General features: G+C 46.7%; 1 protein-coding gene across 7 annotated transcripts in view; it reads right to left on the reverse strand.

Annotated features, from left to right (window-relative positions):
* Positions 1-9,995, reverse strand: part of MGAT1 (alpha-1,3-mannosyl-glycoprotein 2-beta-N-acetylglucosaminyltransferase) — a 41,913-nt gene extending 31,918 nt beyond the window's left edge. For 3 of the 7 annotated variants that reach the window (XM_082210286.1, XM_082210280.1, XM_082210283.1), the window contains exons 1-2: positions 9,907-9,995; positions 8,002-8,577 (exon numbers count right to left, since the gene is read on the reverse strand). The gene's annotated coding sequence lies outside the window, so the exon portion shown is untranslated. Of the gene's footprint in view, positions 1-1,262; positions 1,356-7,473; positions 7,624-8,001; positions 8,578-9,514; positions 9,775-9,906 lie in introns of those variants that run through there. The other 4 variants (XM_082210282.1, XM_082210284.1, XM_082210281.1 and 1 more) reach the window with 4 other exon arrangements.
* Positions 9,996-15,918: the final 5,923 nt, after the last annotated feature.

A 15,918-nucleotide genomic window follows, 5' to 3' on the forward strand; every position in this document is an offset into this window, starting at 1 on the left:
CTGTGTTGCTTTTGGATTGTCAGTCAATATGTCAGAGACTTACATTCACACATGATGCCTCCCCCATGATTCTTAAAAGCCCCATCTTTGACTGACATCCTCTTGGTTTCCAGGCTGATCCACTGAAGCCTCGAAACCTGGAGAAAGTTTTTTTCAGAATGACAGACTAATCAAACAGATTCCTGCCTTGCCTGGTTAGAACTGTATCGCTTACCAAGTGACAGACCAAAGGCCAACCAACAGCCTATCTGATAACAGTCTCCAGTTGTGGCTAAGCATTCCATATGAAAAATAATGCCAATGTGAAACCGGCATTCTTGCAACAGCACCATCCATTTGCAATGGCAGGAGTAAGGTCTCCTTGCTGCCCAGCCACGCACCCCACCCTTCCTATACAATCTGCCACCATCTGCCCTGTAACTCTCCCTCCAGTTCTACTGCCACAATTAAAATGACACAACCCAGCTTCTCCTACTGACATATCTGAACAGAAATAAGGAGAGAGAGGTTAGGAGCAAAACAAAAAGAAACACACAAGCAGTTGCAGAGGGGCCGAGTCTAGTGCTGCCAACTAGAGAGAATTTTACGGGCTTGGCCAATTGCCATCACGAGAGAACGCAAAGCCAAAAAGTTCCAGCTGAGCAGTTTGTGCTATTATTGTGCCCATGTGCGCCGTTATAGCAAGTGCTGAGGCATCACATGGGGGCAGTAACTGCATTTGTAGTGGGGTACACACGTGAAAGCACTGAAAGCTTTGTGCTGCTACTGCAATGAACATTGTATTGCTCCGTTCAGCTCTGCCTCACAATACGAGGCTATCAGGGAAGTGGCAGGCACCATTTTGTAGAGTGCACCTGGAGAGACCACATGAGTATGTATATAGTGGTTGTCTAGATGGGTAAAGGGACACGGGTGGTGCTGTGGGTAAAACCTCAGTGCCTAGGACTTGCTGATCGTAAGGTTGGCGGTTCGAATCCCCGCGGCGGGGTGAGCTCCCGTCGTTCGGTCCCAGCTCCTGCCCACCTAGCAGTTCGAAAGCACCCCTAAGTGCAAGTAGATAAACAGGTACCGCTTTATAGCGGGAAGGTAAATGGCGTTTCCATGTGCGGCGCTGGTGCTGGCTCGCCAGAGCAGCTTCATCACGCTGGCCACGTGAACCGGAAGTGTCTTCGGACGGCGCCGGCTCCCGGCCTCTTGAGCGAGATGAGCGCACAACCCTAGAGTCGGACACGACTGTCCCATACGGGCAGGGGTACCTTTACCTTTAGATGGGTAAAAGTAAGTCAGCAAGTGCAGCAGAGGGGCCAATCCCCTCCTTCTCAGCTGAACCACCATCTCACAATGGGTCACTTCTCAGACAGTGCTGCAGTTGTGAGGCTGCAGTCCCTGGAGGCAGGAGAGAGGAAGTCACCAAATTACACAATCCTTCCCCCCCCCCCCCAGACAGGGAAACATTATCCTCACAAAGGAAAGGCCATCTGAACATGCTTGGGAGCACACTTGCCCTTGAGCCCTTATCTTAAAGAATTTCAGGTGGGGGTGAACATAGAGAAGGTGAAGTTGGCCATTCTCAGAGGTGCTCACTTAAGCAAAACAGAGCACAGGCCACAAGTACCCTGAAGTCAAGATTATTACCAAGGTAACTGCATTTGGGGTGGTGAGGAAGGTGCTCAATTTCCATTCCATATTTTCTCCAGGAGTTCAGAACTACCTACAGTGTTCACCACACCTTTTATTTGCTTGCCACCCTTTGAGGGAGGTTAGATTGAGAGATAGTACTGGGAAACCTTGGGCTAGTCACTTTTTGGCAGAGCTGCTTTTTGAAGCTGGGCCTCCCTGTTCTACGAACGAAACTCTAGCTGTTACATCACACTAACCTGGCTTGCTGACTTGTAAAGTTTGTAAGCCAAGGGTGCCCAAACATTTTTCAAGGGGGGCCAGATTTGATGAAGTGAACATGTATGAGGACCCCCAAGTTGTTGAGCTTTTTTTAGGATTTTACCCCAGGACATATACTGCCACAAAGGCCAGATTAACTTGGCCGGCGTGGTTCGGATTAGGCTCCCAAAGCGGACTTTAGACATGTCTGTTGTAAGTAGAATAGAAATCTTCTGGCTTCTAGAAGGCAGGCATTTCTGCAATTAGCAGTTCTGCTACTCTTCCTAAAAACAAGCTCTTAAAATATGTTATCAGTATTACACACTCTTTTCTACTACCACTCAAATGGTAACCAGAATTCTCAACAGAGCCAGCCAAGGTTTCTAGATCTGCAGATCAGAGCAATCTGTCAGAAAACATGTGTCTGCCCTTTGCAATGTTTCTTGGGTTCTGCCAAGCAACAGAGACTTAATTGAATGGCTTTCAATATTTAACACTAATGAAAAGAGTTCTTCCCCAGAACACAGAAGCCATCGCTGAGTTCTGAACACTCATTCAAGTCAGTCTCAGCTGAACTCTGAATCAGATCACCTCACAGAATGTAAGATGGCCAGCAGCTTAAATGGCTTTTTAAAATGCCCAAACCAATTTACAGAGGATAGGCCTATCAATCACTGTTAGCCATGAAAGCTGAAATGAAAGTACCGCAGATGGAGGCCGTACAGATCTGAATACCAGTTGCTGGAGGGTAAATCATAGAGAGAGCCATCACATTCATGACTTGTTAGTGGCTGATTCCTGTTAGAAACATCTGGCTGATTCCTGTTAGAAAGTGAATGCCAGGGAATTCTTGTAGGTCTAATGAGAGATTGAGATGTTTCTACCTGCAATCTTGTTAGAATCTACAGGCCAGGCCCCATTGTGACTTCTTCCTGAGGTGAGGACACTACAGAATAGGGATGGAGAATCCCAGTGTTATTGGGCTACAACTCCTGGCCTGGGGCTGATGGGAGTTGGAGCCCTAAAACATATGGAAAGCTACAGGCTTCCCATTCTAGCGCAGAACATATTGCAGGTACCTGTGTCTATTTACTACAAATGTGTTATACTGGGCATAGCTGTAAACAGAAATAATGTAATTTACGCAATAATCTTGCAGGAAAACAATTCATTGGTTTAAGAATGGAGACGAGCAGCTCACAGGTGAAGTGAAATGTTAAGAGTTCTCCAGCTGTGAGAGAGGCCACCCTCATGAAGCCCAAATAGTTTCTACAGGGGAGGCAAGCTTCACATCCACCCCAGTTTGCCTCACATTTCATCCAGGATGTCCCTTCCCACTGACCTGGCTAGCTAAGACTATTTCTCCACTGGCTTTTATGTTCCCAGGAACCAAAATTACACAGTAAACACATACAACTACTTCCAAGCGAGGGAGTAAGAGATGCAGCCAAGGCATTGCTTGTTGAAGTGTCCTGGCTATACTTGAGTAGAGTTTATCTTGATTTAGAGTGGCACACTAATTAAATTTGGGATCGCCCACAATCAAGGCAATAACAACACAACTCTCAGGTGTTGCAGAAGAGAAGAGAGAAACCACATGACACATTTCAGTTGAAATAGCCCTCTGGTCGGACAGGATAAACTATTATGCCGTGCATGTTGAGTAGCCAAACAGACAGCTACCTCGTTTGTGTGTTACACTAAACCATTGTTCAGTGATACGTGCACAGGCCAAAATGAATGAAATCTCACATGTTCCCTCTTTCCCCCTATAACAGTTGGGAAAAGAAATTCATTAGTGTTTACTTTGACAGAGGTCTGTTGTTTTATAACAATCAAAGATTGGAATTTAAAACAAACTCTGGTCAAATAAACAAGCCAACTTCAAACCACAGATTATTACATTACATGCAACAAGGCAGCAGGATTCTGTGAAACCAAAAGTAAATGCAAGCAAAGTCTTCCTCCTCACCACATGGAAGTGAAGAACAGGTGTAAGTCCAAGGCTTTGCTTGGGTTCATTCCAAGTAAGGGGATAACATGGATCCCCCAGAAAAGACCCTGGAGCTGCTACCCAAAGCCATCCACCATCACAGTAACATCTTCAGTTTAGCTTCTGTGGTCACCTGGATCTCAGTCTCTCTCTTCCCCCATTAATTTGCACAAAGTCATAAGAGGCTGAACATATTTCGAAGAGACTGAATTAATTAGGGCCTCAAAGTACTTGTACAGTCATGAGCTCAGAAAACCAGAGATGGGTGGAATTCAGTATTCACAGGGAATACTGTACGTGATGTTGGAACGAAACAGGGAGTCGCTGAAACATCTTGCCCATAATACAAGCCTAGCCAACCATTATTAAATTATTTCAGTATCACTGACCTTACGAGCCAACATTTAACTTTAAATTAGGACATGCTGCATGGAATACTGAATATACAGTGTAGAACACTGTGGTGGATTCAACTTGACCCCATTTAAGGCCAATCTTGCAGTGTTAAAAGCATGGGGGCTGCTTATTGGAGACTTATGGTGGGATTCACCAAATGAGTCATCAGAGGAAGCCCTGTCAGAAGTCTTGTCAGAGGAGGGGAGACATCAGTTTTCTCCTGGGGGGGGGGGAGATACAAACTCTGGAACAGTGCACAGAGGGGGGAGAGGGGGGAATCATATCATCTGGCAAGTCCATGAAAGAACAATCACTTTAGAGCAAGGTTGAATTTCTCCCTAAAGCCCTAATGACTCTGCCTGCTGTGAAGGTACGAGGTACCAGGCAGTACAACCATTTTGCTCCATATCCTTGCTGCTCTATGGGATTAGTGAAACAGAAGCATTTCCACGTGCACCCTCCCCTTCTGCACTTTCTGCATATTTGTTTCATCTTTCATCTGGGACATCCAAATATCTCCTCCCCTCCAATTTAGCATGGTATCAGAGCTAAGCACCATCTGTATTGTGGAAGCCCATATACAACTCTTGGGAGTAAATTACAATCATGTGTGGGCTTGCTGTATTCAGATATATGGAAATGTGCATATTGATTTAATAAGCCCACTAGGTGATCAGGGCTTTCACAAGTTTGAATTTTTAAAGCAAGGATCAAAGTAATCAAACAGGTTTTTTTAAAAAAGGAGAGCAGAGGCTTGTGGGACTTGTCAAAGCAAGAGGGTCAAGTGCCAAAAATACAGTGGTGCCTCGCAAGACGAAAAGAATCCGTTCTGTGATTTTCTTCGTCTAGCGGTTTTTGCAAAGCAAGCCCATTGAAGGATTAGGGATTAGCGCTATTAGCGGCTTTTAGCGGCTTATCTGCTGATCGGATCAGCTGATAAGCGGCTTAGCGGCTTAGAAAAAGGGGGGAAGGGGGAAAAAACAGCAGGAACTCGCAAGACATTGTCGTCTTGCAAAGCAAGCTCATAGGAAATTCGTTTTGCGAAGCACCTCCAAAACGGAAAACTCTTTCGTCTAGCGAGTTTTCCGTCTTGCGAGGCATTCGTCTTGCGGGGCACCACTGTAGTGCTCAGAAAGCAATATTTAGTATACTGAGTAGTGAGCAAATAGACACTATAAACAGAACTTTACAAAAATACCCCGTGCCAGCCCCTGCTTTGCCCATGTCAGATTACTAGCCTGGCATGTGATTTGCTATGTAAGGAAGCAATTTGGGCTTTTGCTCCAGTGTGATATCATGCGTTGTGATTATGCACCACCACAGCAGCTCATGATACCACAACTTGATCAGGGTGCAACTGATCAAGTCAGACTTGGCAAGAGACAGTGGCATCACGTAGGCAGGGCAGTGGCCACACTGAGCACTATCCTATCCACGCCAGTTGAACCACCCTTCCCTCAGTGCAAAATTATGCTAGTATGAACTCAATAACATGTGTGGCAGGACTCGGAGACTAAACAGACAGGACAGACAACCCTGGGCCCTAGAATCACGTGTCAGTTTCAGCAAGTACCCTTCACAGAAACCATTAAATTGAACTTCCAGTTTCCTATCTACTGCTTCAACAGGGTAAAGAACAGCTTCTATCCATGGGCTGTTAGGCTGCTGAATGAAAAGATAACAACAGGGCAAATGACTTTTGGGTTTGGTGGGTGTGCGTCAGTAAACGAGGGGAATTAAGAGAGCTGAGTGGGGGGTGCTTGTGTAATCTCACTGTATACAAGTTGTACAAGTGACAATAAAGTATTTCAATTCCACTATCGCCAAAGCTGCAATCCTGCAAACGCTTACTGGGAGTACAAGTGAGTGCATTAGGACTGAGTTCTAGATAAACATATACAGGTTTGCAGTTCATGGGACTGATCTGTGAACTAGAAGCCTCTGGCCTAGATTTTACTTCTGACATTAGGTTGCCTTCACCAAGCTACTATCTCTCACAGATTCACATACAGATAGGTAGCCGTGTTGGTCTGCCATAGTCAAAATAAAAAAATCCCTTCCAGTAGCACCTTAAAGACCAACTAAGTTAGTTCTTGGTATGAGCTTTCGTGTGCATGCATACTTCTTCAGAGTCACATACCACATAGCTACAGAGGGGACAGCTGTGTTACTGAGTTCCCAAATGGAAACTCTGTAACGTACCCAGTCAGCTTAAGGTACAACCTCAACACACTTCCAAGGCTCCTGATAGTTCCTTGGCAGCCATGTCTTTACCTGCTCCACACCTGGCATTACATACAGTGGTACCTCGGGTTAAGTACTTAATTCGTTCCGGAGGTCCGTTCTTAACCTGAAACTGTTCTTAACCTAAAGCACCACTGCCAGAGCCCGATTTCTGTTCTTATCCTGAAGCAAAGTTCTTAACCTGAAGCACTATTTCTGGGTTAGCGGAGTGTGTAACCTGAAGCGTATGTAACCCGAGGTAGCACTGTATAGTATCAGGTGGGTGTGGTTTGCGGGGGGTGGGGGGAGGTCTCAGACAAAACTGGAACCTGTGCCAGGTCAATTTATTATTATGTATTAAATTTTATCTCTTTCTATCCCATCCCATGATTCCAGAGCAGCAAACACCCAAGTAGCAAAATTTTATAATAAAAACATATTTAGATACTGTACCTCAGTCCCAAGCTTTGTTTAAAGCTCTGTATACTCTTACTAACACCTTGATTGGGACCAGTATCTCACGCTACTTCCTCCAGGGATCTTGACAGGGATCAAGAGGGTGCGTAGCCAGCCCCCTGTCAGGGGTTCCCTACCTCTGAACAACAATGCTCAATAAGACTGAAATATTAACTTACAAAGGCCTTGTAATCCGAAGCATTCTGACAAGCATTATATCCATATACTGTGATTATTACTACCATTATAATACTGTGATTACAAAAATAATGATAGGATATATTGAAACTGAAATATAGATCTGGCTAAAGAAATAAGTACAATCACTCCATTAAGTCAATCTAGAAATATCTCATATCCAAACTAAATGAAGCCTCTAGATCAAATACCCAACACAACCATATGATAAAGAGAAACACCCAACACAACCATATGATAAAGAGAAACAAAGAAACGTATGATCAATGTGCCCAGCATATTTTAGCATATGTGTTCTCCAGCAAAAAGATTGCTTCAGAAATACATACCATATTTCTGGACATCTGTTCCTGCAATGATTATTTTTGTCCTTTCACAGGTCTCAGGCACTACATGCACAACTGGTCCCTGTCTCTGAATGACTGCAGTTAACCGATACAGGAAAGCACCCAGATCTACTACAGGGTGTATTCAAAAGGCCCTCACATCTTTCCTGTTGCAACAAGATTCAATTACTGCGAAGGGTTATGTGTGCCTAGCTAATTGGCAGTTCTACACCAAGTATAAACTGTGAAAGCCAAACAGATGCAAGCAAGTCTACTTAACTTACCTACTTTATTAGGAAAGAAATGGGTCACTACAGACATTAGGAACAAGAGGTACATTAAATCCTACCTACTCACATAACCTATCAAGCCCAGATTTCAACAGATTAAAGGTAAAAAACAAGGGGTTTGATTCATTCACTTCATACTTGCACTTTCATAACTGAACACATAGTGCATGACATCCAAACAGAATATGGTTACAGTGCAAAACAAGTGTAAGCTTTGAGTGAATTGCACCTAACTACTCACCTGGAAGATGTCATATTGCCATAGATATAGGGTGGCCAGCCTAATGTTCTTCTCTCCTGGGGGAGGGGGGTCTCTTGGCACCCCCCTCCCCCTTCAAAGACTCCACCTTGAAGAAACAGTAGAGTGAGATAAGCCAGAAAAAGTCTTCTTTCTTCAATTTCTTACACAGACCCCACTATGCTTAAAGGTAGGGGTGAAATGTTCCTGCAGCCTTAGCCACCACTAAAACAAATGGCAGCATGGTCTTCTGGTGCCAGGATAATCCCCTTCAAGTCTTTTTTAAGGCTTGTGTGGAATCTTCCATTTCACAGAGGGGAAGTTCAGTCTTCACAATTGATCATAAACTCCGCTACAGAAAACCCATGGAGCAAAGCACTCTCATTGTCCTCAGTGTCTAGCTGTTCTTCTCAGTTGTGCTTAAGCCTGGTTCCACATCTCTCAGTACTGTAGATTTTTTTTAGACACAATCTCAAAAAAGACACAAGTTCTTGCTGGATTTAAACAATGCCAGTAGGATTCCCTGGCTGGAGGCACAACACTGCGTCGCCAATTGTTCTCGCCTCAGTCACCATGCCCCTGTGTAGCATATAAAACTGGATTAAAAACCTTCTGCCTTTCAAGCAACTCATTCCTACATAAGCCTTGATCACTACCACTAATAATAACAATTATTTATTTGTACCCTGTCCATCTGACTGGGTTGCCCCAGCCACTCTGGGTGGCTTCCAACACTTATAAAAACATAATAAACACAGACTGAGACCGGAACTTTCCCGTGAATAACTCTGTTGCTTCATGCAAACCCGGGAGGGCAGTCATCTAATCATTTCTCTAAAATGTAACCTCTTGCCCGACGTTGAAGGACAGATGGGACCGCTTGTCACACACCTTCCCTCACATAGATTGCAGGGGTCACATAATTAATTAGTGTTTTGATTTGTTGGAAGCTGCCCAGAGTGGCTGGGGGAGCCCAGTCAGACGGGTGGCTTATAAATAAACTCTTATTAATAATATATTATTATAAACAGTGCCATAATAATTTTCTTTATTAGGTACATATCTAGCCCACCCTTCATCACAACAGATCCCAGGTCAAAATAAATAAATAAACACACACACACACGTATATGTCGTGTGTGTGTATATACACATACACACACAGTGGTGCCTCGGGTTAAGTACTTCGTTCCGGAGGTCTGTTCTTAAACTGAAACTGTTCCTAACCTGAAGCACCACTTTAGCTAATGGGGCCTCCTGCTGCCACTGCACCACCAGAGCATGATTTTTGTTCTCATCCTGAAGCAAAGTTCTTAACCTGAGGTACTATTTCTGGGTTAGCGGAGTCTGTAACCTGAAAGGTATGTAACCCGAGGTACCACCGTGAGTGTATATATATATATATATATATATGCACAGACAAACACCAGTGCAGCTTTTAAGAGTTGGGGCAGCTACTACCTATGAGAGAAAACGATACTGGGCTACCCAGTACCAGGCAGCCTCTTATGCTCACCTATATATTGTAAGGACATTGCTGCTTATCTGCGCTCTTACTGACCAGGGGAAGGGAGGTCCTATAGGGAAGAGGTCTCCCCTTTAAAAAGTCAAGTGACAGGGCCTATCGCGGCTCCTTCTCTGCGCCCCCCTCCCGGCCGACTGCGAGCAGCCCCTTCGCTTCCCTCAGGCTCCCTCCCTAAGCCCAGGCGCTACTAAATACGCGGATAAATAGGGCGCGGGGCGGAGAAGGGCTGCCCTGCTCCCTCCCTCGTGTCCTTCGGTTCCCCCTCCCCTCCGTCCCTTCCCCCTCCATACCCCTTTCTCCCCCGCCCGCCTCACTGGGGGGGGCCGCGCTGCCCCCCAACTCCTCCGGCGAGCGGGGCGCCCCCCGCCTCCCCGCGCACTGACCGAGGGCAACGGCAGCAAACGGCAGCCAGCAGCAGAATTCCAGCCACTTCCGCCAGGCAGCGCCGGAAGCGAACCCATGGCAACCAGCCGTCCCGCCCTCCCTCACCCCACCCGCTTTCGGATTGAGGCCACGCCTCCCTTCCCTCATGCGAGTCAGAACAGTGGGCGGAGACTGGAGGGCGGTTTCTTAAGGCGAGCCCGTTCTCGCCGGAGGCCACGCCCTCTTCCCTCCCTCCCCGCTCCTAACCAACTCACGACTCGCAAGGCCGTTCGATCCGGCGCCGGCCACGCCCCGCTCGCCCTTGACCCGTCGCGTCAAAAGCGTCACCTCTTCCGTAAGGAAGACGGGGGAAGCGCGGCGGGTGACGTCGCTCTCACCTCAGAAATGTGTATATTCATGCGCGCGCGCTTGAAGGGACGTAAAACGACGTAGGTAGGATTCGTCGCCCCTCCCCTTTTGCTTTCCTCCAATCCGCCGCCCAGCAGCCCGTACCAGACACGCCCACATTTGGGGACCGCCCCCTCCAGCTTCCTACTTGGTTTCAAGGCTGGTTTTTTTCCCCTCCAGTCGCGTCTCCGTCCGTGTGCCTCTTCCGCCCCCTGGCGGTTCAGAATAATCATTTGAAAACCAGAGCTTCCTTACATAGAACACCAATTGTCCTAGAATAACTCTGTGTTTTTATATCCAGTTGTGGCCGCATGGTGTATATGCCCATGCATACTAAACTTTTACTGGCACGCATCACGAGCCTCCAGATTGTACCGATGGCACTTGCTCCCACTGTCCCTGGCATCTGTGTCCCTTCTCTCTCCTCCCTGCCTATCCATAAGGAACTCTGGAACTCGAGAGACAGCATGTCTCAGAGAGAACAACAATTTCTCTCAAACTGTAGACCCTCCAAGTATGCCTATTTTCCAGGTTCAGGTAGGTAGCCGTGTTGGTCTGACGCGGTCGAATTAAATAACAAAATTAATTTTTTATTTATTTTCCAGGCAGGGACAGTCCTGGATTTATAGACGCCATCCCAAGTTTCTGATTTGATCCCAGAATGTCCCACTTTTCCTTGAAGGTAAAGGGACCCCTGACCATCAGGTCCAGTCGTGGCCGACTCTGATGTTGCGGCGCTCATCTCACTTTATTGGCCAAGGGAGCCGGCGTACAGCTTCCGGGTCATGTGGCCAGCATGACTAAGCCGCACAGAAACGCCGTTTACCTTCCTGCCGGAGCGGTACCTGTTTATCTACTTGCACTTTGACATGCTTTCGAACTGCTAGGTTGGCAGGAGCAGGGACTGAGCAACGGGAGCTCACCCCGTCCCGGGGATTCAAACCGCTGACCTTCTGATTGGCAAGTCCTAGACTCTGTGGTTTAACCCACAGCTCCACCTGCGTCCCATCCCCTTTCCTTAGGACGTCCCTATTTTCATCAGAGAAATATTGGAGGGTATGGTAGGATGTCCCTGTTTTCATCGGAGAAACATTGGAGGGTATGGAGTTATCCGTCCTGGAGTCATCTGAAGTCAGCCCTGTATAGGGAAGTCTTTTAAAATAATAATAATAATAATAATAATAATAATAATAATAATAATAATAATAATGTTTTATCATGTTTTTTATATATGTTGGAAGCTGCCCAGATTGGCTGCGGTGTTCGACTTGTGTCTGCAGAGGTAGCAAGGCTCTGTACAGTGTGTTGCACATTGACACCTTCTTTAATAAAGTGCTAGAACTGACCATTCTGGCGCTTTTGACATCCTTCTTTGGTTTCCCTGCATCAAACCACTCTCACAAGCCCTAGAGTCACCACCATCATGTAGACCTGGGACCCTAGAACACAGTTAAATGCATAGGATTGCACTGTCAGTCTCTGACAAGTACAATCAAAAGATACAACTCTTAACACTGCATGGCATCAGATTAACAGTAATCTCACATCAACATGCTTATGTATTTATTGTTAGCTTCCTTTTCAAAATGCAACATTTCCCCAAGGTGGCTTATGATATTTGATAAAATCACTGGAAAGCATGTACAATATTAAAATAGGAAATGCAGCAATAAAGAGCAGGAGGCAAGGAATATCAAATTATTTCAAGCTCATTCCAGCACAAAAACTCAAAACGGGACCTCTATAGATGGAAGGATCTGTCTATTTTGTTCCTCCCAGTTTCTCATTTTTCGAATCTTAAATTCAGTTCTCCACATCTCTGCAGTAAATTTGCGATTTATTTATTTTTTGGCAAGCAGTTTCCCCAATATAACACATTTTGTATGGTTGGTTTTTTTTACAAAAATATTCATTTTTTATGCACGCTTTCCTCATATAATCTGCATTTTTGTGAGCATTGGTTAGTTGGAGAGGTGCGTCACAGAATTCAGGTAACTGTGAATTTCAAAGGATGGCCTTCTTTTGGTTCTCACTTTGTTCCTCAGAAGTGCATATAAAAGTTACGTTTACACTATACTGTAGTCTGTTAAGTGTGCAATAGCATTATGTTTTTTAAAAAACCAATGTACAGTGGTACCTCAGGTTAAGTACTTAATTTGTTCCGGAGGTCCATACTTAACCTGAAACTGTTCTTAACCTGAAGCACCACTTTAGCTAATGGGGCCTCCCGCTGCTGCCGCGGCGCCGGAGCACGATTTCTGTTCTCATCCTGAAGCAAAGTTCTTAACCCAAGGTACTATTTCTGGGTTTGCGGAGTCTGTAACCCGAGGTGGCCAGGAGTACTAAACTTCTTCTGGTGCAATGGAACAACATGACGGAACCCAGAGCTCATGGAAAACGCCATTTACCTTCCTGCCACAGCGATACCTATTTATCTACTTGCATTGGTGTGCTTTTGAACTGCTAGGTTAGCAGGAGCTGGCGCTGAGCAACGGGAGCTCACCCTGACATGGGGATTCAAACCTCCGATCTTCTGATTGGCATGCCCAAGAGGCTCAGTGATTTAGACTGCAGTGCCCCCCGCATCCCTGTTTGTAGCAATAGTCCTTCGCAATGGCGAACTTAAAGTCGCCATCTAATAATCATTGGCTCTGGCGCCACCTACTGTTGGGCTCCCTGTCCACCACCCTACCAGTTTCAATGGACATCAGCCAACAAACAGGCATATGTCTAGCTGGGCGGGCGGGGGATGGTGGTGGGGTTAGGGGGATGGTGGTGGGGTTAGGGGGATGGTGGTGGGGTTAGTGGCAGAAGTAGGGGATGGGGAAGGGAGTTGTTGCCTTCCTAGACGCATCTAGTTAGCCATTAGACTGTTGCTTGACCAGAGGGACCTTTCGTGTGGTTGCACAGAGCCCCACAAGGGATGCAGCCACAGTGCATTTGCCCTCTCTCAAAAAGGCAAACAAAAATTGGCACAGGTTCCTCTATTCGGATATGGGAGAGAGCCTCTAACGAGACAGGTGTTTTTAATTGGACGGATGATTGCTAGCAGAAGCGTTTGCAATGGAAAAGTCAGGCTGGCTTCTTCCCAGTGAACCCGTAGAGCGATACCAGAGTTTGCAGTGGCCCATGAAACCAAAAGCTTAATCTCAGCTATTATTCTTCTTTAACTATGTACGTGGATTAACTCTGTGCATTTTGCAGTTCTGGGGATATTGTTTTTAAAGCCGTTTGACAAACTTCCTTTGGCTCAATGGGCGGGAACAGCTTTTGTCTGTGGGGCTTTTTAGTTTAGAGAAAAGGCAACAAAGGAGGGGTTGATGGGGAGTGATGGGCTTATAAATCTATATGTGGTTGTTGGGCAGAGGAGAGGTGCAGGAGAGAGAATGCCTTCCTTCCTTCCTTCCTTCCTTCCTTCCTTCCTTCCTTCCTTCCTTCCCTCCTTCAAAATCGTAGGCAGCCAACTGGCACAAAAAGATGGCGTTTCTTATGTGTAATGGTCACATCGCCACCGTACATTTAAAGCACGTTTGAAGGGCCTGGCTTCTCCCAAAGAATTATGGGAACTGTACTTTGTCAAGGCTGTTGGGAATTGCAGTTCCTGAGAGGGGTAAACGATGGTTCCTAGGATTCTTGTGTGGGGAAGCCATGTGCTTGAAATGTGAGTGATGTGGCTGGACTTCCGATAGCCAACAGTGTCTGCCAACAGTGATTAGCCCTTGTAGCTAAAGCCACTTCCGCCCTGCAGAGGAGGTGGGATTGCGGGCGTCACAGCCCCACCATGCGCCCAGCCCCCACCTGATTGGAGGGATCCCCGGTCACGTCACCCCCTGGCCAGCCAATCGGCTGGCTCTGGGGGCGTGGGCTGCCCTATTTAATGCAGGCGTGGCCAGGGATCTCCCTCTTTCCCCACCTATCAGCTGTTCCTGTTTCCCATCCTCCTGCCCTTTAAGGTTTACGTTCCTTGACCTTGCTATGGACCTTGGTTGGTCGCCGTTGAGGGACCTGGTAGGAATTTTTCCACTTAGCAAATTGGCACCAGCCACTTGGTTTTCGCCTACCTCGTAGCAAGTCGTCACAACTTTCTTGGTATTGGTGGTTAGGCATTGGTATTGATATTGTTTTGTAGATGAAATAGGGGAGGAAGCGCCATCACCTGCCCCGCATATTGAAGGGTAGTCCGATAAAGGATTTGGGGGGGCGTGGCCCTGCCCAAAGCCTATGGAGGTGAGTGCCTAAGGCACGCCCCTGAGCGGTGACCCCGGGGGAGTTCCTAGTTGATGTGCATCAGCAGGACTCCCCCTACTGGTGGTTAACCCTTCCCGGACTTCAAGTGGACGGGCTGAAGCCGGATATAGTCGGTTAGGACCAATGCCTAAGCCAATACAGCTCATCACCTGTAACCAATAAAGTTGTGGCCTTATTTAGCCCATTAACCTTAATAATTGTGTCATGTGTCTTTGTTTCCACTGGGGGGGACAGGAACTCGCCACGCAAATGGAACCTCCAGCGACGACTCAGCCTCTTGATTAGGGATGGTCAATCTGTGGCCTTTGAGATGTTTTTGGGCTCTGATTCCCATCAGCCCCAGCCAGCATAGCCCATTGTCATGGGTGACAGGAGTTGTAGTGTAACAACATCTGGCCGGCCCCAGCTCTAGCCTGCATGCTAGGAACAATGAGCATCACTCTTTGGGGATGCCCAGAACCTTCTGGCTGGCCAGATGGGTCTTGGTTGGACCCAACAGGGCAAGTCTTTATGTTCTTTTAAAGCAGAGGCTCGTGGTTGGATGATTGCGGTATGAAGGAAGGAAGAGACCTCCCTGCACCTTTATAGCAGAGGGGTGAGAGTGCCCTGGATGTAGCTCTTCAGATGTTGCTGGGCAACTCCCATCATCTCTGACCATTGGTCATGCTGGCTGGGGCGGATGGCAGATGGAGGCCAGCAACGTTGGAGGGGGCTGGACTAGATGACCCTGGGGGCCTTTTCCGATTCTGTACAGTGGTACCACGGCTTAAGTACCTAATTCGTTCCGGAGGTCCGTTCTTAACCTGAAACTGTTCTTAACCTGAAGCACCACTTTAGCTAATGGGGCCTCCCGCTGCCGCCGAGCCGCCGCCACACGATTTCTGTTCTCATCCTGAAGCAAAGTTCTTAACCCGAGGTACTATTTCTGGGTTAGCGGAGTCTGTAACCTGAAGCGTCTGTAACCTGAAGCGTATGGAACCCGAGGTACCACTGTAATTCTATAAATATCTGCAGTCCCTTTGAAGGAACCTTCTTGGGTTACCACATTCCAGGTTGTGGGCAGGGTCAAATGCAAAAGTGGGGGGGTGCGATGGATGTTATTTTTGTCCTTTGTACAGTAGGCGACTTCCTTCACGGTCAAACACCCCTCTCTGTTTTCCATCAGGCAAGCAGGAAGCACGAGAAGGGTTCAAGGACTCATTCCAACCAGGCAAAAGCTAACAACAACAACAACAATAATTAATAATAAACTTTTATTTATATCCCGCCCTCCGCGGCCAAAGTCAGGCTCAGGGTGGCTAACATCAAATATATAACATTAGTATAAAATCAAACAATAATTAAATCACCTCCTAAAAACAGGTCAAAATCAAATT

Source organism: Podarcis vaucheri, assembly GCF_965113315.1.
Source record: "Podarcis vaucheri genome assembly, chromosome: 2".
NCBI lineage: Eukaryota > Metazoa > Chordata > Lepidosauria > Squamata > Lacertidae > Podarcis > Podarcis vaucheri.